Genomic DNA, 24,138 nt, shown 5'->3' with positions numbered 1-24,138 from the left:
GTACCGAGACAGAGAGATGTACAGAGACAGAGAGACGTACAGAGACAGAGAGATGTACAGAGAACGAGAGACGTTCAGTGACAGAGAGATGTACAGAGACAGAGAGACGTACAGAGACAGAGAGATGTACAGAGAACGAGAAACGTACAGAGACATAGAGATGTACAGAGACAGAGAGATGTACAGAGACAGAGAGATGTACAGAGACAGAGAGACGTACAGAGACAGAGAGATGTACAGAGAACGAGACGTACAGAAACAGAGAGATGTACAGAGACAGAGAGATGTACAGAGACAGAGAGATGTATAGAGAACGAGACGTACAGAAACAGAGAGACGTACAGAGACAGAGAGATGTACAGAGACAGAGAGACGCACAGAGACAGAGAGACGTACAGAGACAGAGATGTACAGAGAACGAGACATGTACAGAAACAGAGAGACGTACAGAGACAGAGAGATGTACAGAGACAGAGAGACGTACAGAGACAGAGAGACGTGCAGAGACAGAGAGATGTACAGAGAACGAGACATGTACAGAAACAGAGAGACGTACAGAGACAGAGAGATGTACAGAGACAGAGAGACATACAGAGACAGAGAGACGTACAGAGACAGAGAGATGTTCAGAGACAGAGAGATGTACAGAGAACGAGACATGTACAGAAACAGAGAGACGTACAGAGACAGAGAGATGTACAGAGACAGAGAGACATACAGAGACAGAGAGACGTACAGAGACAGAGAGATGTACAGAGACAGAGAGATGTACAGAGAACGAGACATGTACAGAAACAGAGAGACGTACAGAGACAGAGAGATGTACAGAGACAGAGAGACATACAGAGACAGAGAGACGTACAGAGACAGAGAGATGTACAGAGACAGAGAGACGTACAGAGACAGAGAGACGTACAGAGACAGAGAGACGTACAGAGACATAGAGATGTACAGAGGCAAAGTGGAACGGGTCGAACAGGACTATGTTACCCTTGAAGGGGGTGGTTGGGGTCGGCCCATTTGTTACCCTTAAAGGGGGGTGGTTGGGGTCGGCCCCTTTGTTACCCTTGAACAGGGTGGTTGGGGTCGGCCCCTATGCTACCCTTCACGGGGGGTGGTTGGGGTCGGCCCCTTTGTTACCCTTGAAGGGTGAGGTTGGGGTCGGCCCATTTGTTACCCTTGAACAGGGTGGTTGGGGTCGGCCCCTTTGTTACCCTTGAAGGGGGAGGTTGGGGTCGGCCCCTTTGTAACCCTTGAAGGGGGAGGTTGGGGTCGGCCCCTATGCTACCCTTGAAAAGGGGTGGTTTGGGTCAGCCCCAATGCTACCCTTGAAGAAGGGTGGTTGGTGTCGGCCCCTATGTTACCCCTCTAAGGGGGTGGTTGGTGTCGGCCCCTATGTTACCCCTCTAAGGGGGTGGTTGGGGTCAGCCCCTATGTTACACTTGAAGGGGGGGGGCTTCGGCCCCTATGCTTCCCTTGAAGGGGGTTTGGTTGGGGTCGGCCCCTATGCTACCGTTTAAAGGGGGGGGGGTCGGTCCCTATGGCCCCTATGTTACCCTTGAAGGGGGTGGTTGGTGTCAGTCACTATATTACCGTTGAAGGAGGGTTGGTTGGGGTCGGCCCCTATGCTACCGTTGAAGAGGGGGAGGGGGTTGGGGTCGGCCCCTATGTTACCCTTGAAGGGGGGTGGGGGTTTGGGGTCAGCCACTATGTTACCGTTGAAGGGGGGTTGTTTGGGGTCAGCCCCTATGCTACCCCTTAATGGGGGATGGCTAGGGTCTCCCACTATGTTACCGTTGAAGGGGGTGGTTGGGGTCACCCCCTATGTTACCCTTGAAAAGGGAGGTTAGGGTTAGCCACTATGTATTGTGTGTGTTGGTGGTGATTGGTACTGTGTGTAGCTGGTGATGGGTATGGTGTGTGTAGGTGGTGATAGGTATAGTGTGAAGATGCTTTCAATGACCGGAGGATATGATGGTGACCCGGGAGGGTGTGTGTAGGTGGTGATGAGTATGGTGTGTGTAGGTGGTGATGGGTATAGTGTGTGTAGGTTCTGATGGGTATGATGAGTGTGTATAGGTGGTAATGGGTAACGTGTGTGTGTGTAGGTGATGATGGGTATGGTGCGTGTAGGTGGGGATGGGTATGGTATGTGTAGGTGGTGATGAGTATGGTGTGTGTAGGTGGTGATGGGTATTATGTGTGTAGATGGTGATAGTATGGTGTGTGTAGGTGGTGATGTTTATTATGTGTGTATTTGGTGATAGGGTATGGTGTATGTATGTGATGATACGTATGGTGAGTGTAGGTGGTGATGGGTATGACGTATGTAGGTGATAATAGGTATGGTGTGTGTAAGTTTCGATTTGTATGGTGTGTGTAGACGGTGATGGGTAAAGTGTATGTAGGTGATGATGGGTATCGTGTGTGTAGGTACTGATTTGTATGGTGCTATTATGATTACATTGACATGAGAGTAAAGGAGGGTATGGTCGTGACCCGGGAGGGGGTGTGTAGGTGATGACCGGTATGGTTTGTATAGGTGGTGATGGGTATGGTGTATGTAGGTGGTGATGAGCATGCTGTGTGTCGGTGGTGATGGGTATTGTGTGTGTGTAGGTAGTGATTGGTATGGTGAGTGAAGGAGGTGATGAGTATGGTGTGAAGATGTTTACTTTGAAAGGAGGGAATGGGAGGGTATGAGGAGACTCGGGAGGGTGTGTGTAGGTGGTGATGGGTATGGTGTGTGTAGGTGGTGATGGGTATGGTGTGTGTAGGTGGTGATAGATATAGTGTGTGTAGGTGGTGATAGGTATGGTGTGTCTAGGTGGTGATAGATATAGTGTGTGTAGGTGGTGATAGGTATGGTGTGTCTAGGTGGTGATGGGTATAGTGTGTGTGTAGGTGGAGAGGGGTATAGTGTGCGTAGGTGGTGATGGGTATGGCGTGTGTAGATTGTTTTGGGAATGGTGTGTGTAGGTGGTGATATGTATAATGTGCTTAGGTTGTCATGGATATGGTGCATGTAGGTGGTGATGAGAAAGATGTGTGTGGTTGGTGATAGGTATGGTGTGCGTATGTGGTGATGTGTATGGTGTGTGTAGATTGTTTTGGGTATTGTGTGTGTAGGTGTGTATATGTATGGTGTGTTTATTTGGTGATGGATATGGTGCATGTAGGTGGTGGTGTGAATGGTGTGTGTAGATGGTGATGGGTATGGTATGCCTAGGTTGTGATGGATAACGTGTGTGTGTGTAGGTGGTGATGGGTATGATGTGAAGGTTCATAAATTTACAGGAGGGTATGGGAGGGTATAGTGGAGACCCTGGAAGGGTATGTGTAGGAAGTGATGGGTATGGTGTGTGTTGGTGGTGATGGGTATGGTGCGTGTGTAGGTGGTGATGGGTATGGTGCGTGTGTAGGTGGTGATGGGTATGGTGAATGATAGTGGTGATGGGTATGGTGAGCGTAGGTGGGGATGGGTATGGTGTGTGAAGGCTGTTATGGGTATGGTTTATGTAGGTGATGATATGTATGGTGTGGGAAAGTAGTAATGCGTATGGTGTACTCACCTAATTGTACTTACCTAATTGTGCTTGCGGGTGTTGAGCTTTGGCTCTTTGGTCCCGCCTCTCAACTGTCAATCAAGTGATGTGCAGATTCCTGAGCCTACTGGGCTCTGTCATGTCAACATTTGAAACTGTGTATGGAGTCAGACTCTACCACATCACTGCTTAGTGCATTCCATTTAAGTGGAGATGGATATTATGTGTGTAGGTGGTGATGGATATTGTGGAGATCGATATGGTGTGATGGATATGATTGGTATGGTGTATGTAGGTGGTGATGGGTATGGTGTGTGTAGGTGGTGATGGGTATGGTGTGTGTATGTAGTGATAGGTATAATGTGTGAAGGTAGTAATGGGTATGGTGTGTGTAGGTGGTGATGGGTATGGTGTGAAGATGCGTACATTGACAGGAGGGTATGTGAGGGTGTGGTGAAGACCCGAGAGGGTGTGTTTAGGTGGTGATGGGTATGGTGTGTGTTGGTGGGGAAGGGTATGGTGTGTGAAGGTTCTGATGGGTATGATGTGTATAGGTGGTGATGGGTATGGTGTGTGCAGATGGTGTTGGTATAGTGTGTGTAGGTAGTGATTGGAATTATGTGTGTTGGTGTTGATGCGTATGGTGTGTGTAGATCGTGATATGTGTTGTGTGAGTAGGTGGTTGTAGGTATGGTGTGTAGGTGGTGATGGGTATGGTGTGTGTAGTTGGTGATGGGTATTGTGTGTGTTGGTAGTGAAGGGTATGGTCTGTGTAGGTGGTGATTGGTATGGTGTGTATAGGTGCTGATGGGTATGGTGTGTAAGTGTAGGTGGTGATAGGTATGGTGTGTGTGTAGGTGGTGATGGGTATGGTGCAAGGATGATGACATTGACAGGAGGGTATGGGAGGGTATGGTTGAGACCTGGGAGCGTGTGTATTGATGGTGATGGGTATTGTGTGTATAGGTGGTGATGGGTATGGTGTGTGTTGGAGGTGATGGGTATGGTGTGTGTAGGTGGTGATGGGTATGGTGGGTATGGGTGGTGATGAGAATGGTGTGTGTAAGTGGTGATTGGTATGGTGAGTGAGGGTGGTGATGGATAAGGCGTGTGTTAATGGTGATGTGTATGGTGTGTGTAGATGGAGATGGGTTATGGTGTGTGTAGGTGGTAATAGTTATGTTGTGTGTAAGTGGTGATGGTTATGCTGTGCGTAGGTGATGATGTATATTGTGTGTGTAGGTGGTGATTGGTATGGTGAGTGAAGGTTGTACTCACCTAGTTGTACTCACCTAGTTGTGTTTGCGGGGGTTGAGCTCTGGCTCTTTGGTCCCGCCTCACAACCGTCAATCAACAGGTGTACAGATTCCTGAGCCTATTGGGCTCTATCATATCTACACTTGAAACTGTGTATGGAGTCAGCCTCCACCACATCACCTCCTAATGCATTCCATTTGTCAACCACTCTGACACTAAAAAAGTTCTTTCTAATATCTCTGTGGCTCATTTGGGCACTCAGTTTCCACCTGTGTCCCCTTGTGCGTGTTTCCCATGTGTTAAATAGACTGTCTTTATCTACCCTATCAATTCCCTTCAGAATCTTGAATGTGGTGATCATGTCTCCCCTAACTCTTCTGTCTTCCAGCGAAGTGAGGTTGAATTCCCGTAGTCTCTCCTCGTAGCTCATACCTCTCAGCTCGGGTACTAGTCTGGTGGTAAACTTTTGAACCTTTTTCAGATTAGTCTTATCCCTGACTAGATATGGACTCCATGCTGGGGCTGCATACTCCAGGATCGGCCTGACATATGTGGTATACAAAGTTCTGAATGATTCTTTACACAAGTTTCTGAATGCCGTTCGTATGTTGGCCAGCCTGGCATATGCCGCTGATGTTATCCGCTTGATATCTGCTGCAGGAGACAGGTCTGGAGTGATATCAACCCCCAAGTCTTTTTCCTTCTCTGACTCCTGAAGAATTTCCTCTCCCAGATGATATCTTGTATCTGACCTCCTGCTCCCTACACCTATCTTCATTACATTACATTTAGTTGGGTTAAACTCTAACAACCATTTGTTCGACCATTCCTTCAGCTTGTCTAGGTCTTCTTGAAGCCTCAAAGAGTCCTCTTCTGTTTTAATCCTTCTCATAATTTTAGCATCGTCCGCAAACATTGAGAGAATTGAATCGATACCCTCCGGGAGATCATTTACATATATCAGAAACAAGATAGGACCGATTACAGAGTCCTGTGGGACTCCACTGGTGACTTCATGCCAATCGGAGGTCTAACCCCTCACCGTTACTCTCTGCTTCCTATTGCTTAGATACTCCCTTATCCACTGGAGCACCTTACCAGCTACACCTGCCTGTCTCTCCGGCTTATGTACCAGCCTCTTATGCGGTACTGTGTCAAAGGCTTTCCGACAATCCAAGAAAATGCAGTCAGCCCAGCCCTCTCGTTCCTGCTTAATCTTTGTCACCTGATCGTAGAATTCTATCAAGCCTGTAAGGCAAGATTTACCCCCTCCCTGAACCCATGTTGGTGATTTGTCACGAAGTCCCTTCTCTCCAGATGTGTTACCAGGTTTTTTCTCACGATCTTCTCCATCACCTTGCATGGTATACAAGTCAAGGACACTGGCCTGTAGTTCAGTACCTCTTGCCTGTCGCCCTTTTTGTATATTGGGACCACATTCGCCGACTTCCATATTTCTGGTAGGTCTCCCGTCTCCAGTGACTTACTATACACTATGGAGAGTGGCAAGCAAAGTGCCTCTGCACACTCTTTCAGTATCCATGGTGAGATCCCATCTAGATCAACAGCCTTTCTAACATCCAGATCCAGCAGATGTCTCTTGACCTCCTCTCTCGTAATTTCGAACTCTTCCAAGGCCGCCTGGTTTACCTCCCTTTCTCCTAGCACAGTGACCTCACCTTGTTCTATTGTGAAGACCTCCTGGAACCTCTTGTTGAGTTCTTCACACACCTCTCTGTCATTCTCTGTATAGCTGTCCTCGCCTGTTCGAAGTTTCAATACCTGTTCTTTCACTGTTGTTTTCCTTCTGATGTGACTGTGGAGTAGCTTTGGTTCGGTCTTGGCTTTGTTTGCTATATCATTTTCAAAAATTTCTCTCCTTCTCTTCTCACCCTGGCGTACTCATTCCTGGTTCTCTGGTATTTCTCTCTGCTTTTTGGTGTTTTGTTATTCCGGAAGTTCCTCCACGCCCTTTTGTTCAGTTTCTTCGCTTCCATACATGCCCTATTATACCATGGATTCTTCTGTTGCTTCTCGGATTTTTCCCTTTGGGCCGGGATGAACCTGTTTACTGCCTCCTGACACTTTTGGGTAACATAGTCCATCATACCCTGTACAGACTTGTCTCTGAGGTCTGTGTCCCAAGGTATTTCACTTAGGAAACTTCTCATCTGTTCATAATTCCCCTTTCGGTATGCCAGCCTTTTGATTCCTAGTTCTTTTTGGGGGGAGATAAGTCCTAGCTCTACCAGGTACTCAAAGTTCAATACACTGTGGTCACTCATTCCCAAGGGCGCTTCCATCTTAACTTCCCTTATATCCCATTCATTTAGGGTAAATATCAAATCAAGCATTGCTGGTTCATCTTCTCCTCTCATTCTTGTTGGTTCTTTGGTGTGCTGGCTTAGAAAGTTTCTTGTTGCCACGTCCAGCAGCTTAGCTCTCCATGTTTCTGGTCCTCCATGCGGGTCTCTGTTCTTCCAATCTATCTTCCCATGGTTGAAGTCTCCCATAATTAGTAGTCCAGATCCATTCCTGTTAGCAACAGAAGCTGCTCTTTCTATTATGTTAATGGTGGCCATGTTGTTTCTATCATATTCCTGTCTAGGTCTTCTGTCATTTGGTGGTGGATTATATATGACTACGACTATAATTTTTTTCCCTCCATTTGTTACTGTACCTGCTATGTAGTCACTGAAACCTTCACAGCCCTGAATATCCATCTCTTCAAAATCCCATCCTTTTCTTACCAGCAGAGATACACCACCCCCACCTCTTCCTTCCCTCTCTTTCCACATAACATAATAGTATGGTGTGATGAGTATGGTGTGAAGATGCTTACATTGACATGAGGGTATGGTGTGTGTAGGTGGTAATAGGTATGGTGCGTGTGTAGGCAGTGCTAGGTATGGTGAGTTTAGGTGGTGATGGGTATGGTGAGTGTTGGTGCAGATATTTATGGTGAGTTTAGTTTTTTTTCTACCACATACGTGGCCATACATTTACAATGCTAATCAGCATATGTACATTTTCTTCTGTCCTACTTGGACAGGGTTAGAAATGTGTTAAACATATAGTTCAGGGTTTATTGAACAACTGTGTGTATTGTGTATAAGTGGTGACGAGTATGTTGTGAAGATTCATAAATTTACAAGAGGGTATGGGAGGGTTTGATGGTGACCCGCGAGAGTGTGTGTAGTTGGTGATGGGTATGTTGCGTGTAGGTGGTGATGGGTATGGTGTGTGAAGGTGGTGATGGATATGGTGTGTGTAGGTGGTGATGGATATGGTGTGTTTAGGTGGAGATGGGTATGGTGTGTGCAGGTGGTGACGGGTATGGTGTGTGTAGGTGATGATAGATATGGTGTGTGTAGGTGGTGGTGGGTATGGTGTGTGTAGGTTGTGATGGATATGGTGTGTGTAGGTGGTGATGGGTATAGTGTGTGTAGGTGGTGATAGGTATATTGTGTCTAGGTGGTGATGAGTATGGTGTGTGTGTAGGTGGTGATGAATATGGGGAGTGTAGTTGGTGATGGGTATGGCGTGTGTTGGTGGTCATGGGTATGGTGTGTGTAGGTGGAGATGGGTATGGTGTGCGTAGGTGGTGGTGGGTATGGTGTGTGTAGATTGTTTTGGAATTGGTGTGTGTAGGTGGTGATATGTATAGTATGTTTAAGTGGTGATGGATATGGTGCATGTAGGTAGTGATGAGAATGGTGTGTAGATGGTGATGGGTATGATGTGGGTAGATGGTGATGTGTTTGGTGTGTGTAGATTGTTTTGGGTATATTGTGTGTAGGTGTTGATATGTATGGTGTGTTTATTTGGTGATGGATATGGTGCATGTAGGTGGTGATGTGAATGTTGTGTTTAGATGGTAATGGGTATGATTTGAAGATTCATACATTTTCAGGAGGGTATTGTAGGATATAGTGGAGACCCTGGGAGGGTATGTGTAGGTGGTGATGGGTATGGTGAGTGTTGGTGGTGATGGGTATGGTGTGTGTGTAGGTGGTGATGGGTATGGTGAGTGTTGGTGGTGATGGGTATGGTGAGCGTAGGTGGTGATGGGTATGGTGAGTGTTGGTGGTCATGGGTATGGTGCGTGTGTAGGTGGTGATGGATATGGTGAGTGTTGGTGGTGATGGGTATGGTGAGCGTAGGTGGTGATGGGTATAGTGCATGACGCTTGTTATGGGTATGATGTGTGAATGATGATAAGTATGATGTGGGTAGGTAGTGATGGGTATGGTGTATTCATCTAATTGTACTCATCTAATTTTGCTTGCGGGAGTTAGGCTTTGTCTCTTTGATTGAAAGTTGACAGCCTCTCAACTGTCAATCAAGTGGTGTACAGATTCCTGAGCCTACTGGGCTCTGTCATATCAACATTTGAAACTGTGTATGGAGTCAGACTCTACCACATCACTACTTAGTCCATTCCATTTAATTGGAGACGGATATTATGTGTGTAGGTGGTGATGGATATTGTGGTGATCGATATGGTGTGATGGATATGATTGGTATGGTGTGTGTAGGTGGTGATGGGTATGGTGTGTGTAGGTGGTGATGGGTATGGTGTGTATAGGTTGTTAGTGGTATAGTGTGTGTAGGTGGAGATATGTATGGTGTATTTAGGTGGTGAGGGATATGGTGTTTAAGTGATGATGTACTCACCTAGTTGTACTCACCTAGTTGTGTTTGCGGGGGTTGAGCTATGGCTCTTTGGTCCCGCCTCTCAACCGTCAATCAACAGGTGTACAGATTCCTGAGCCTATCGGGCTCTGCCATACCTACACTTGAAACTGTGTATGGAGTCAGCCTCCACCACATCACCCCCTAATGCATTCCATTTGTCAACCACTCTGACACTAAAAAAGTTCTTTCTAATACATCTATGGCTCATTTGGGCACTCAGTTTCCACCTGTGCGTGTTTCCCATGTGTTAAATAGACTGTCTTTATCTACCCTATCAATCCCCTTCAGAATCTTGAATGTGGTGATCATGTCCCCCTAACTCTTCTGTCTTCCAGCGAAGTGAGGTTTAATTCCCGTAGTCTCTCCTCGTAGCTCATACCTCTCAGCTCGGGTACTAGTCTGGTGGCAAACCTTTGAACCTTTTCCAGTTTAGTCGTATCCTTGACTAGATATGGACTCCATGCTGGGGCTGCATACTCCAGGATTGGCCTGACATATGTGGTATACAAAGTTCTTAATGATTCTTTACACAAGTTTCTTAATGCCGTTCGTATGTTGGCCAGCCTGGCATATGCCGCTGATGTTATCCGCGTGATATGTGCTGCAGGAGACAGGTCTGGCGTGATATCAACCCCCAAGTCTTTTTCCTTCTCTGACTCCTGAAGAATTTCCTCTCCCAGATGATACCTTGTATCTGGCCTCCTGCTCCCTACACCTATCTTCATTACATTACATTTGGTTGGGTTAAACTCTAACAACTATTTGTTCGACCATTCCTTCAGCTTGTCTAGGTCTTCTTGAAGCCTCAAACAGTCCTCTTCTGTTTTAATCCTTCTCATAATTTTAGCATCGTCCGCAAACATTGAGAGAAATGAATCGATACCCTCCGGGAGATCATTTACATATATCAGAAACAAGATAGGACCGAGTACAGAGCCCTGTGGGACTCCACTGGTGACTTCATGCCAATCGGAGGTCTAACCCCTCACCGTAACTCTCTGCTTCCTATTGCTTAGATACTCCCTTATCCACTGGAGCACCTTACCAGCTACACCTGCCTGTCTCTCCAGCTTATGTACCAGCCTCTTATGCGGTACTGTGTCAAAGGCTTTCCGACAATCCAAGAAAATGCAGTCCGCCCAGCCTTCTCTTTCTTGCTTAATCTGTGTCACCTGATCGTAGAATTCTATCAAGCCTGTAAGGCAAGATTTACCCTCCCTGAATCCATTTTGGCGATTTGTCACGAAGTCCCTTCTCTCCAGATGTGTTACCAGGTTTTTTCTCACGATCTTCTCCATCACCTTGCATGGTATACAAGTCAAGGACACTAGCCTGTAGTTCAGTGCCTCTTGTCTGTGTGTGTGTGTGTGTGTGTGTAGGTGGTAATGGGTATGTTGTGAAGATTCATAAATTTACAAGAGGGTATGGGAGGGTTTGGTGTTGTCTCGGGATGGTGTGTGTAGGTGATGATGGGTATCGTGTGTGTAGGTAATGGGTATGGTGTGTGTTGGTGGTGATAGGTATGGTGTGTGTAGGTGATGGGTATTGCGTGTGTAGGTGGTGATGGATATGGTGTGTGTTGTTGGTGATAGGTATGGTGTGTGTAGGTGATGATCGGTATGGTGTGTGTGTAGGTGATGTGGAATGGTGTGTGTAGGTGGTGATGGGTATGGTGTGTGTAGGTGGTGATAGCTATGGTGTGTGTGTAAGTAGTTATGGGTATGGTGTGAAGATGCTGACATTGACAGGAGGGTATGGTGGAGACCCGGGATGGTGTGTGTGTAGGTGGTGAAGGGTATGATGTAAAGATGCATACATTTACAGGAGTATGGGAGGGTATGGTGGAGACCCGGAAGGATTTGGGTAGGGGGTGATGGGTATCGTGTGTGTAGGTGGTAATGGGCATGGTGTGTGTGTGTGTAGGTGGTGATTGATATGGTGTGATGGATATGATGAGTATGGTGTGAGATTGTGTTGATGGGTATAGTGTGTGTGTACGTGGTGATGGATATGGTGTTGTTATCATGAGTTGATTTCAGTGTTCAGCGTCCCTGCAACCCAGGCCTCCTTTTTGTTATGCACCCCCAGGAAGCAGCCCGTAGCAGCTATCTAACTCCCAGGTACCTATTTACTGCTTGGTGAACAGAAGCATCAGGGTGAAAAATATTGCCCTTTTGTTACTGCCTAAACCAGGCATCGAACCCCGAACCTCAGGTCTACGAAATCGAAGCGCTGTCCACTCAGCTGTGAGGCCCCTACATACAATAATATATTTTTCCCTATGTATTTATAATCAATTTATATTATATTTTTTTTTTAGTTATGTAGTTAGTTTTAGTGACTCTTTTCTATATTACTGTACTTCCACTCTTCTAACTAAGTCTTACCAATTCTCCACATTGCAATGAGTTGCCCTTTTCAACGACTTCCATATTTAGAATTATCTCTTTCAATTTGGCCTCCATCAAATCAATGATACCCAGCTACTTAAAGTGAACTATATGACATATAGCAGATAATTTGATTTATACTTGTGTGTACAAGTTTTATATTGCAATTTGATTAGCCATCCTTTTAGTTTCAATTGCTTCCCATGTTTGGTCCATGTCCAGTACCAATTGTTCAGTCATGTTTCCCTATAGCATGGGTGGGCAACCTTTTTGAGAGTGCGTGCCAAAATCAGCCAAGTCTCTGACACAAACTTTTTCCACGTGCCAACCATTTTTTTAGAACATATTTGGTATCTCTTAAGAACTTTTTAAACGAAAAAATAATAAATTACCTCAGTGCAGTAAAACATAATATAAAAAAAACAGAAAAAAAATTATTTAACCTTCAGAAGTACATTTCAACAGCCTTTAAGCTTTTGTAACTTTAATAGAATACAACAGATAAAAAACTTGTTGACTCCTTTTATATACTGTCAGTGAGACTTCTGCTGCTGCTGCATAACTAATGACAGAGATTTTACATCGGGTTTATATTTAGTAACATTGAGAGATATGCATGCAGCGCTAGTTTCATCTGTCATGCTACTCCTGTTACGAGACTTAACAAAGTTCATAATTGAGAACAAAGATTCGCAAGCATATGTAGACGAAAACATGGTTAGCAATGGTTTGCAAGGTTTTTTAAACAGACATAATTTTCTGGAATAGTATTCCAAGTCCTTAATACTTCGTTTTCCGCATTTCTCTTTGCTACTTTCATCTCTAATCTCTCTCTTTCAATATTTTCCAAGTCAACTCTAAGGTCAACAAATTTCTGCTTCCAAATTGAGCTACTCTGAAATTCAATCAACTGCTTCTCAAAATCATCCATGTCTATCCATGAAAACATTTGCAAGTTTAGTTCATCCATTTTGATGCTGTCTGGAAACTTGATGAACTTTACTGTGTCTTCCAGTTCTCTGAATTTGGCAAATCTTGTAGAGAACTGCCAAACTGTTGACTCGATAATGTTTACAAACAGCTTTTGAAGACATTTGTGGTCAGTTCTGTCATCTTTTAGATCACTGATGTACCGCTTTAGGTTTGGAAAGTATCTAAATCTCTCATTATCTACAACACTAAAAAACTTTAAGCTTCATTTCAAAAGCTTTATGTAACAAAACATAACATCAAGTGTCTTACCAGCGCCCTGTAACTTAATATTCAATTCATTTAAATGTTCACAAAAATCTGCAAAAAACATCAGTTTACAAGCCCACACGATGTCAGAAAATTCCTGGTATGACACTTGTTGGTCGTTCAGATAGAGCTTTATCTCATCTTAGCATTCAATAAATCGTTTCAGAACCAAGCCTCTGCTAAGCCAACGAACATGGTTGTACATTTTCAGTCCTTTATACACAGATTCTACCTCATCCAGTAGAGTTTGAAATTGTCTTTTATTTAAAGGCCGACCACAAATGTAATTAACAACCTTGGTAACTGTTTGCATCACTTCTTGCAGTTCTTTTAGGCCAGCTTTTGCACATAAAGCCTCCTCATGTATGATGCAATGGAAGCCAATCAGTGGATGACCAACACTTTTTGCAAACAGATTTACAAATCCTGCCTTCTCACCAGTCATGTTTGGGGCACCATCTGTTGTGACGGATACTACTTTTGAAATGTCAATTTGCCGAGTAGAGAATTCGTTCACAACTGTTTTACATATTTCAGCCCCGGTAGTACGCTCAGGTAGTGATGCAAGAGCAACCATCTCTTCACATACTTCATCACCCTTCACAGATATGATTGTCAGTGTACACTATGGTTATGGGTGCAGCCTTTAGGTTAGAAAGGCTTATTACATAAAATATGAGCCAAAGTAAATAGAGGGGAATCATCATACATCGGCATGATCGATGACGTAAAAAAAAAAGGTAACTATGGCAACAAGATCAACTTCTTTTTCTTGAGACCTCTTTAGCTTTGTAGAGCTTAAACCTCTTCACCACCAGGACGTACATATACTGTCATGGCATGTAAGCTTATACCCCAAGGAAAGTAGTTTTTTTTGTCTGTGCTTAGGGTAACCTATGCTCTTGCGTGCCAGAGACAAGTCATCGGCGTGCCAAGTTTGGCATGCGTGCCAGAGGTTGCCCACCCCTGCCCTATAGTATACCATTTCATGCACTTTCTGAGCTCTGTCACTTTGAAGAAAAACTAGTTTGTCCCCTCACTCCGATGCTAATTTTGTTATATATTTTATATGTTTTTAATGGGGGCCCTGTTCTCTTTTGATAAATCTATCACCTACCTTAATATTATTTAACATTCTTTGTCTTTCTACAAATCATTGTGCTTTAAAGGTCAATTTCAGAACTTTCATATTTTCCAATTCTCCTCTAGTCTATTCCTTAACATTAAGTTCTTTAATGTTTAGCCCCTCAACCACATTTGGAAGGAATGGAATGTGTGAAATAGAGTGCATTTGCCAGCTCACTGAAAATATAGATGATAATGTATCAGATACAAGTAAAATGCAAGATGTACTGTCTATACATTTATAGAAAAATAATGTATCTATAAAGATAATGACTCCAATTACTAAAATGTTTTGCAAAGATATTGATTTATTCTTATTGGCGATAACATCAGAAGTTAACATTCTTGGCTGTCCAATGGTCCCAAGTTGGAATTTTCCTGAGAAGGGCAAATGTTAGTTTTATAATTTGGTACAAGCTTGTTTCTGGAGCAGCAGCTATATATCCCTTAGTTTGTCATAATTTATTTATGTTTTATTTATTTATATATACAAGGGTTCTTACGTTCTTGTACAGCCACTAGCATACATAATGTTTCGGGCAAGTCCTTAATCCTAATTTTCACAAACACGCATCCCCAGGAAGTAGCCCATAGCAACTGTCTATCTCCCAGGTCCCTATTTTCTGCTAGGTGAACAGGGGCTGGACTGAATAATAATCAGACTGGTTTACAAAATATTTTTCCGACTCCAGCACAGAATACACAAGTGTGCCCTTATTAAGAATAACATTCATAAAAAATATTCTATGACAAATATCGTTAGTTTTCTTGAGTTCAATAAAAAGTCAAGATGTTTTTGACTGGAAAGAGAAACATTATCCTGCTGACCAAAGTAAATGAAAATATAGTTGGTAACTGATTTAACCTTGAACTTAAGCAACTTTTCATCTCTTCAGAAACAATGGAAATGTGCAAATTCTGATCATCTGAAGATGAGGATGAAATGCAGACAGATAGTAGCTTTGCCTGGAACAGCAGTCACTTACAATAAGTAATAACCCATGCTTACTTCTATTTTCCATATCTCTCTAGATATTTTTTAATTAAAAGTGTGAAAGGCTAATTACTTTTAGATGCTGAAGGAATTTATCAAGGAAGAAACAGTGCAAATGCAAAGGAACTTCTTCATATATAAGACACTACTAACAAAATCAAGCAAACTATCCACAACATTAATTAGATTTGTTGTTGATGACGCTTCCCACAGGGATGGTTCTAATGCCTTATTATGACTATATTTTTTACTCACCAAAACTCTGAAAGAACATTATTACATCATTTTAAAATTAAAGTACAAGCCTAGAATTATTCTTGGTGAATATAAGAGTGAGAGAACATTATTGAGAGAGCATATGTACTCACCTAATTGTGTCTGCTGGACCCAGTATCAGCTGTTGAGCCCGGATTTTTCAGCTGTCAGCCATCTAATACAATGGCTCTCAACTCACCAGGCTATCTAATGGCTAATAATGCTAATAATGTATCTGTCAACTTAAAAAAAATTTTTGTCTAATATACAATCTTGCATTTTAAACAATAGGGAAAGATAGTAAACAATAGTAATTTGATAGTTTCTTAAACATTACATTTTCCATCACAATTAAAGAAACATTTGTAAAAAAGCTACCTTTGGCTAAACACTACTGGTCATGTCACAAATCTAACAATATTACACTTGCTTATATATCATAACAATAATAGGCAATAGCCCCCTCACACATGAAGGAGGATGTATTAATATTACTCCTAACTACCCCACTCAAACGTACAAAATGTGTTATCAAACCACATCCCTCTTGACATATTCAACAGGTAAGGCAAGCAGGAGTTGGAAAACAATTGCCACTTCAGAAGCATACCACTTATGTTTTAGTGTGATGCCAAGGCAAAATTGGAACTATGAAATAAGATAGATTAAAGTTACTATCTTAGACATGGCAGACTGGGTACGTAACAATCCTGAAGTGACATTTTGTACGTGTTTACTCTGTGACAGGTATTGTTGTCAGGCAAAATGACATTCAAGCAGTTCTATGTGAGCATGACCAAATATTATTCATATTTTATTTTACATCAATACTGTGACCTACATTCTTGCATGCTCAACAAAAAATCCAAATTCCACTGAATTTTAACTAATATCTAGAATAAAAAGGTTTACACAAATTACAAGTCATGTTCACCATTCAAAACTGTGCAGCAGTAACAATAGCCCAGTAATCCACATCCTTGACAACATAGGCAGCAAGAGCATGAGAAAATTGAGAAGCAGATCTCTAAGGAGATGCTGGCATGTTGTACATGAAGTTGAGTTTCCTACAGTCCTTGGTGTTGTGTAGATCAAGGTGGTCAGGTTGATCGGTTGAGCATTGATGAGAGCCAGGCGATGATGAATACTCGCGTGACAAAACACACAAGAATTCCATGTAGTTTTCACTTCCATAACTATACTGAGATCCATATACTGAGTGTGATGAATATGATGGGTATGGTGTGTGTAGGTGTTTTGGGTATGGTGTGAAGATGCTTACATTGACAGGAGGGTATGGTGAAGACCCAGGGTGTGTGTAGGTGGTAATAGGTATAGTGAATGTTGGTGGTGATGGATATGATGTGAAGATTCATACATTGACAGGAGGGTATGGTGGAGACCCGGGAGGGTTTGTGTAGGTGGTAATGGGTATGGTGTGTGTAGGTGGTGATGGATACGGTGTGTGTTGGTGGTGATGGATACGGTGTGTGTTGGTGGTGATGGATACGGTGTGTGTTGGTGGTGATGGGTATGGTGTGGTTTGGAGGTGATGACTATGATGTGAAAATGGCTACATTGACAGGAGGGTATGTTGGTGATGGGTATGGTGTGTGTAGGTGGTGATGAGTATGGTGTGTGTTGATGGTAATGTGTATGTTGTGAAGATTCTTAAAACGATAAAGTCAATGAGGTTTCCAAATGGTTATAATGAAAAAGCGAGACTGGGAAGGTGTGTTAAGGTGGGGGGGGGAGGCTCTCATCCTCTAACTACACTTAATTACCTAAGTGCAGTTACAGGATGAGAGCTACACTCGTGGTGTCCCGTCTACCCAGTACTCTTTGTCATATAACGCTTTGAAAAAAAAAACGGTAGCTCTGACGAGTACAAAGATTTCGAAATGGTGACTCCGTGAACACCGGGTCCGACCTTAAATAAAAGAAGCAACTGTTAGTAACTGGGTGGACCTCAGGACTGCGAGGCCGACGAGGACGCCCCCAAAGCTGTGCTACGACGGCTTCCAAGGAAAAGTATGTATTTCCCTTCTGGGCTCGAGCTGACGACCGTCCGGCCACCGGCGGCATACCCCACTCTGAGGCCGTGACTCTTCCTATAAAAGTTTGATGAGAAAATCAAAAGGAAGAATATAACTTAGACAATGGGCTCGACCTGGAGAACCAGAGGACCCCAGAGGACGCTCCTAATTACATTTTATAATTTAAATATAGAAAATAAAATAAAAGAATACAACAAAGATAATTACCAAGGTCAGCACACATGCACATCCTACATGGACTGCTAAGGTCAGCAGTCACATCCCACCCAGACAGTTAAGCCAAGGTCAGCACACATGCACAACCTACATGGACTGCTAAGGTCAGCAGTCACATCCCACCCAGACAGTTAAGCCAAGGTCAGCACACATGCACATCCTACACGGACTGCTAAGGTCAGCAGTCACATCCCACCCAGACAGTTAAGCCAAGGTCAGCACACATGCACATCCTACACGGACTGCTAAGGTCAGCAGTCACATCCCACCCAGACAGTTAAGCCAAGGTCAGCACACATGCACATCCTACACGGACTGCTAAGGTCAGCAGTCACATCCCACCCAGACAGTTAAGCCAAGGTCAGCACACATGCACATCCTACACGGACTGCTAAGGTCAGCAGTCACATCCCACCCAGACAGTTAAGCCAAGGTCAGCACACATGCACATCCTACACGGACTGCTAAGGTCAGCAGTCACATCCCACCCAGACAGTTAAGCCAAGGTCAGCACACATGCACATCCTACACGGACTGCTAAGGTCAGCAGTCACATCCCACCCAGACAGTTAAGCCAAGGTCAGCACACATGCACATCCTACACGGACTGCTAAGGTCAGCAGTCACATCCCACCCAGACAGTTAAGCCAAGGTCAGCACACATGCACATCCTACATGGACTGCTAAGGTCAGCAGTCACATCCCGCCCAGACAGTTAAGCCAAGGTCAGCACACATGCTCATCCTACACGGACTGCTAAGGTCAGCAGTCACATCCCGCCCAGATAGTTAAGCCAAGGTCAGCACACATGCACATCCTACACGGACTGCTAAGGTCAGCAGTCACATCCCACCCTGACAGTTAAGCCAAGGTCAGCACACACACACATCCTACACGGACTGCTAAGGTCAGCAGTCACATCCCGCCCAGATAGTTAAGCCAAAGTCAGCACACATGCACATCCTACATGGACTGCTAAGGTCAGCAGTCACATCCCACCCTGACAAGGACCGCTGGCAGGGCAGGGCTCGACCCAGCCGCCTCAGAGCCAGACGGACAACTAAGACAATCAAGCCACCCAGGAACGGCCAAAAAAAAAATATAGGTCGACATGCCTTGAAATGTCTTTCAGAAACAATGTACCCGCGGCCCAGTCCCCCTAACCAGGCCTCCTTAGGGCCTGTCTCCTGTCTCCTCCAGACACACACACACACACACACACACACACATAGTGTGTGTGTGTGTACTTACCTAATTGTACTCACCTAATAGTGCTTGTGGGGGTTGAGCTTTGTGTCTTTGGTCCTGCCTCTCAACTGTCACTCAACTGGTGTACAGATACCTGAGCTTACTTGGCTCTATCATATCTACATTTGAAACTGCGTATGGCGTCAGCCTCCACCACATTACTGCCTAGTGCATTCCATTTATTAACTACTCTGACACTGATCTTTTTTTGGGGGGACTCTGTGGCTCATCTGGGTACTACGTTTCCACCTGTACTCACCTTGTTCTTGTCCCAACCGTGCTGAAGAGTTTGTTTTTGTCCACCCTGTCAATTCCCCTGAGAAATTTGTAAATGGTTATCATGTCTCCCCTTACTCTTCTGTTTTCCAGGGACGTGAGGTTCAGCTCCTTTAGCCTTTCCTCGTAGCTCATACCTCTCAGTTCCGGGACGAGCCTGTTGGCATAACGCTGAATAAATAAATAAATAAATGTTTATTTAGGTAAGGTACATACATACAAGAGATTTTTACAAAGATTGGTGGACTTATAGATAGAGCTAGTACATACAATGCCTAAAGCCACTATTACGCAAAGCGTTTCGGGAATCTTCTCTAACTTTGTTTTGTGTTTAACTAGATAGGGACTCCAGGCTGGAGCTGCATATTCCAGGATTAGTCTGACATAAGTGGTATACAGGGTCCTGAACGATTCCTTACACAAGATTCTAAAGGCCGTTCTTATGTTGGCCAGTCTAGCATATGGCGCTGTTGATATCATTTTGATGTAAGCCTCTGAGGACAGGTTCGGTGTGATATCAACCCCCAGATTTTTCTCTCTATTTGATTCTTGCAGGATTTCATCTCCCAGACGGTACCTTGTGTTCAGCCTCCTGCTCCCATCGCCTAATTTTATTACCTTACACTTTCCAGAGTTGAACTTTAGCAGCCATTTTCTAGACCATTCCTCCAGTTTGTCTAGGTCATCCTGTAGTCTGTGTCTATCTTCATCCGTCTTGATTCTTCTCATATGGGTTACACACACACACACACCTTCTGTGTGTGTGTGTGTGTGTGTGTGTGTGTGTGTGTGTGTGTGTGTGTGTGTGTGTGTGTGTGTGTGTACTCACCTAGTTGTGTCTGCAGGATCGAGCATTGACTCTTGGATCCCGCCTTTCGAGCATCGGTTGTTTACAGCAATGACTCCTGTCCCATTTCCCTATCATACCTGGTTTTAAAATTATGAATAGTATTTGCTTCCACAACCTGTTCCTGAAGTGCATTCCATTTTCCCACTACTCTCACGCTAAAAGAAAACTTCCTAACATCTATGTGACTCATCTGAGTTTCAAGCTTCCATCCATGTCCCCTCGTTCTGTTACTATTCCGTGTGAACATTTCATCTATGTCCACTCTGTCAATCCCTCTGAGTATCTTATACGTTCCTATCATGTCCCCCTCTCCCTTCTTCTTTCTAGTGTCGTAAGGCACAGTTCCCTCAGGCGCTCCTCATACCCCATCCCTCGTAGCTCTGGGACGAGTCTCGTTGCAAACCTCTGAACCTTTTCCAGTTTCATTATATGCTTCTTCAGATGGGGACTCCATGATGAGGCGGCATACTCTAAGACTGGCCTTACGTAGGCAGTGTAAAGCGCCCTAAATGCCTCCTTACTTAGGTTTCTGAATGATGTTCTAACTTTTGCCAGTGTAGTTTTGCCGCTGCTGTCGTTATCCTATTTATATGTGCCTCAGGAGATAGATTAGGTGTTACATCCACCCCCAGGTCTCTTTCACGCGTCGTTACAGGTAGGCTGTTCCCCTTCATTGTATACTGTCCCTTTGGTCTCCTATCTCCTAGTCCCATTTCCATAACTTAACATATGCTTGTGTTGAATTCCAGTAGCCATTTCTCTGACCATCTCTGCAACCTGTTCAGGTCCTCTTGGAGGATCCTGCAATCCTCATCTGTCACAACTCTTCTCACCAACTTTGCGTCATCCGCAAACAACGACATGTAGGACTCTACGCCTGTAAACATGTCGTTAACATATACAAGAAATAGAATTGGTCCCAGCACCGATCCTTGTGGTACTCCACTTGTTACTGTTCGCCAGTCCATCTTCTCGCCCCTTACCGTAACTCTTTGGCTCCTTCCTGTTAGGTAGTTCCTTATCCATGCTAGAACCTTTCCCCCCACCCCCGCCTGCCTCTCGAGCTTGAACAGCAGTCTCATGTGCGGTACTGTATCAACGGCTTTTTGGCAGTCCAGAAATATGCAGTCTGCCCAACCATCTCTGTCCTGTCTTATCCTCGTTATTTTATCATAGAATTCCAGAAGGTTTGTTAGGCACGACTTCCCTGTCCAGAACCCATGTTGATGTTTGTTCACAAACCTAATGTTCTCCAGGTGTGCAACCAGTCGTAGCCTAATCATTCTTTCCAGTATTTTACAGGGGATGCTTGTCAGTGATACAGGTCTATACTTAAGTGCCTCCTCCCTATCACCTTTCTTGAAGATCGGCACATTTGCATTCTTCCAGCAACTGGGCAATTCTCCTGACATAAGTGACTCATTAAAGATCATTGCCAGAGGCACGCTGAGGGCCTGTGCTGCTTCTTTTAGTATCCACGGTGATACTTTGTCTGGTCCAACTTCTTTAGTTGCATCTAGAGTTGTCAACTGTTTCATTACCTCCTCTGCTGTCACCTCTATATCTGATAGTCTTTCATCTAGGGTAACCCCTTCCAACAATGGGAGCTGCTCAGGCTCGGTAGTGAACACTCCATGGAAACTGGCATTCAGTGCCTCGCAGATTTCCTTGTCACTTTCAGTATATGCCCCCTCTGTCTTCCTTAGTCTTGTCACTTGGTCGTTCACCGACATTTTTCTTTTGTGTGTGTGTGTGTGTGTGTGTGTGTGTGTGTGTGTGTGTGTGTGTGTGTGTGTGTGTGTGTGTGTGTGTGTGTGTGTGTGTGTGTGTGCGTGTGTGTGTGTGTGTGTCTGTGTGTCTGTGTGTGTGTGTGTGTGTGTGTGTGTGTGTGTGTGTGTGTGTGTGTGTGTGTGTGTGTGTGTGTGTGTACTCACCTATTTGTGCTTGCGGGGGTTGAGCTTTGGCTCTTTGGTCCCGCCTCTCAACTGTCAATCAACTGGTGTACAGATTCCTGAGCCTACTGGGCTCTATCATATCTACATTTAAAACTGTGTATGGAGTCAGCCTCCACCACATCACTGCCTAATGCGTTCCATCCGTTATCTACTCTGACACTGAAAAAGTTCCTTCTAACGTCTCTGTGGCTCATGTGGGTACTCAGTTTCCACCTGTGTCCCCTTGTTCACGTCCCACCAGTGTTGAATAGTTCATCCTTGTTTACCCGGTCGATTCCTCTGAGGATTTTGTAGGTTGTGATCATGTCTCCCCTTACTCTTCTGTCTGCCAGTGTCGTAAGGTGCATTTCCCGCAGCCTTTCCTCGTAACTCATGCCTCTTAGTTCTGGGACTAGTCTAGTGGCATACCTTTGGACTTTTTCCAGCTTCGTCTTATGCTTGACAAGGTACGGGCTCCATGCTGGGGCCACATACTCCAGGATTGGTCTTACATATGTGGTGTACAAGATTCTGAATGATTCCTTACACAGGTTCCTGAACGTTGTTCTGATGTTAGCCAGCCTCGCATATGCCGCAGACGTTATTCTTTTTATGTGGGCTTCAGGAGACAGGTTTGGTGTGATGTCAACTCCTAGATCTTTCTCTCTGTTCGTTTCATTAAGTACTTCATCTCCTATTCTGTATCCTGTGTTTGGCCTCCTATTTCCACCACCTAGTTTCATTACTTTGCATTTACTCGGGTTGAACTTCAACAGCCATTTGTTGGACCATTCACTCAGTCTGTCTTGGTCATCTTGTAGCCTCCTACTATCGTCCTCAGTTTCAATCCTCCTCATAATTTTTGCATCATCGGCAAACATTGAGAGAAACGATTCTATACCCTCTGGAAGATCATTTACATATATCAGAAACAGTATAGGTCCAAGGACTGACCCCTGCGGTACTCCACTCGTAACGTCTCGCCAATCTGAGACCTCACCCCTCACACTGACTCGTTGTCTCCTGTTACTTAGGTACTCCTGTATCCAACGGAGTACCTTCCCTTTCATCCAGCCTGCATCTCCAGTTTTTTCACTAGCCTCTTGTGTGGCACTGTGTCAAAGGCTTTCTGACAATCCAAAAATATGCAGTCTGCCCACCCTTCTCTTTCTTGCCTTATTTTTGTTGCCTGGTCGTAGAATTCAAGTAACCCTGTGAGGCAGGACCTGCCATCCCTGAATCCATGTTGATGCTGTGTTGCAAAGTTCTTTCGCTCCAGGTGCTCCACTAGCTTTCTTCGCAGAATCTTCTCCATCATCTTGCATGGTATGCAGGTTAGGGACACTGGTCTGTAATTCAGTGCCTCCTGTCTATCCCCTTTCTTGTATATCGGGACTACGTTAGCTGCTTTCCAAATTTCTGGCAGTTCCCCTGTTGCCAGTGATTTGTTATACACCATGGAGAGCGGGTTCTTCTGCTCCTTCCTTTAGTATCCAAGGGGAGATTCCATCTGGGCCTAAAGCCTTTGTCACATCCAATTCTAGTAAACACTTCCTTACTTCCCCGCTGGTAATCTCAAACTCTTCCAGTGGTTCCTGGTTAGCTATTCCCTCTCTTATCTCTGGGATTTCTCCTTGCTCTAATGTGAAGACCTCTTGGAATTTCTTATTCAGTTCCTCACACACTTCCTTGTCGTTTGTAGTGAATCCTTCTGCCCCTAACTTTAATTTCATAACCTGGTTGTGTGTGTGTGTGTGTGTGTGTGTGTGTGTGTGTGTGTGTGTGTGTGTGTGTGTGTGTGTGTGTGTGTGTGTGTGTGTGTGTGTGTGTGTGTGTGTCTGTGTTTGTGTGTGTGTCTGTGTGTGTGTGTGTGTACTCACCTATTTGTGTCTGCAGGTTCGAGCATTCACTCTTGGATCCCGCCTTTCGAGCCATCGGTTGTTTACAACAATGACTCCGATCATATTTCCTTATTTATCATATTTATCTAGTTCTAAAATTATAAATCGAGTTTGCTTCCACAACCTGTTCCTTAAGTGCATTCCATATTTCCA

The 24,138-nt window shown here is 44.4% G+C and overlaps 1 protein-coding gene across 1 annotated transcript in view; it reads left to right on the top strand.

Moving 5' to 3' along the window:
- Window positions 1-24,138, top strand: part of LOC138351679 (putative golgin subfamily A member 6-like protein 3) — a 104,046-nt gene that overhangs the window by 69,488 nt on the left and 10,420 nt on the right. The window lies entirely within an intron of this gene.

The sequence above is a fragment of the Procambarus clarkii genome, chromosome 50, assembly GCF_040958095.1.
Source record: "Procambarus clarkii isolate CNS0578487 chromosome 50, FALCON_Pclarkii_2.0, whole genome shotgun sequence".
Taxonomy (NCBI): domain Eukaryota; kingdom Metazoa; phylum Arthropoda; class Malacostraca; order Decapoda; family Cambaridae; genus Procambarus; species Procambarus clarkii.
The sequence above is the reverse complement of the archived record's forward strand: the minus strand, read 5'-3'. Positions and strand labels throughout refer to the sequence as shown.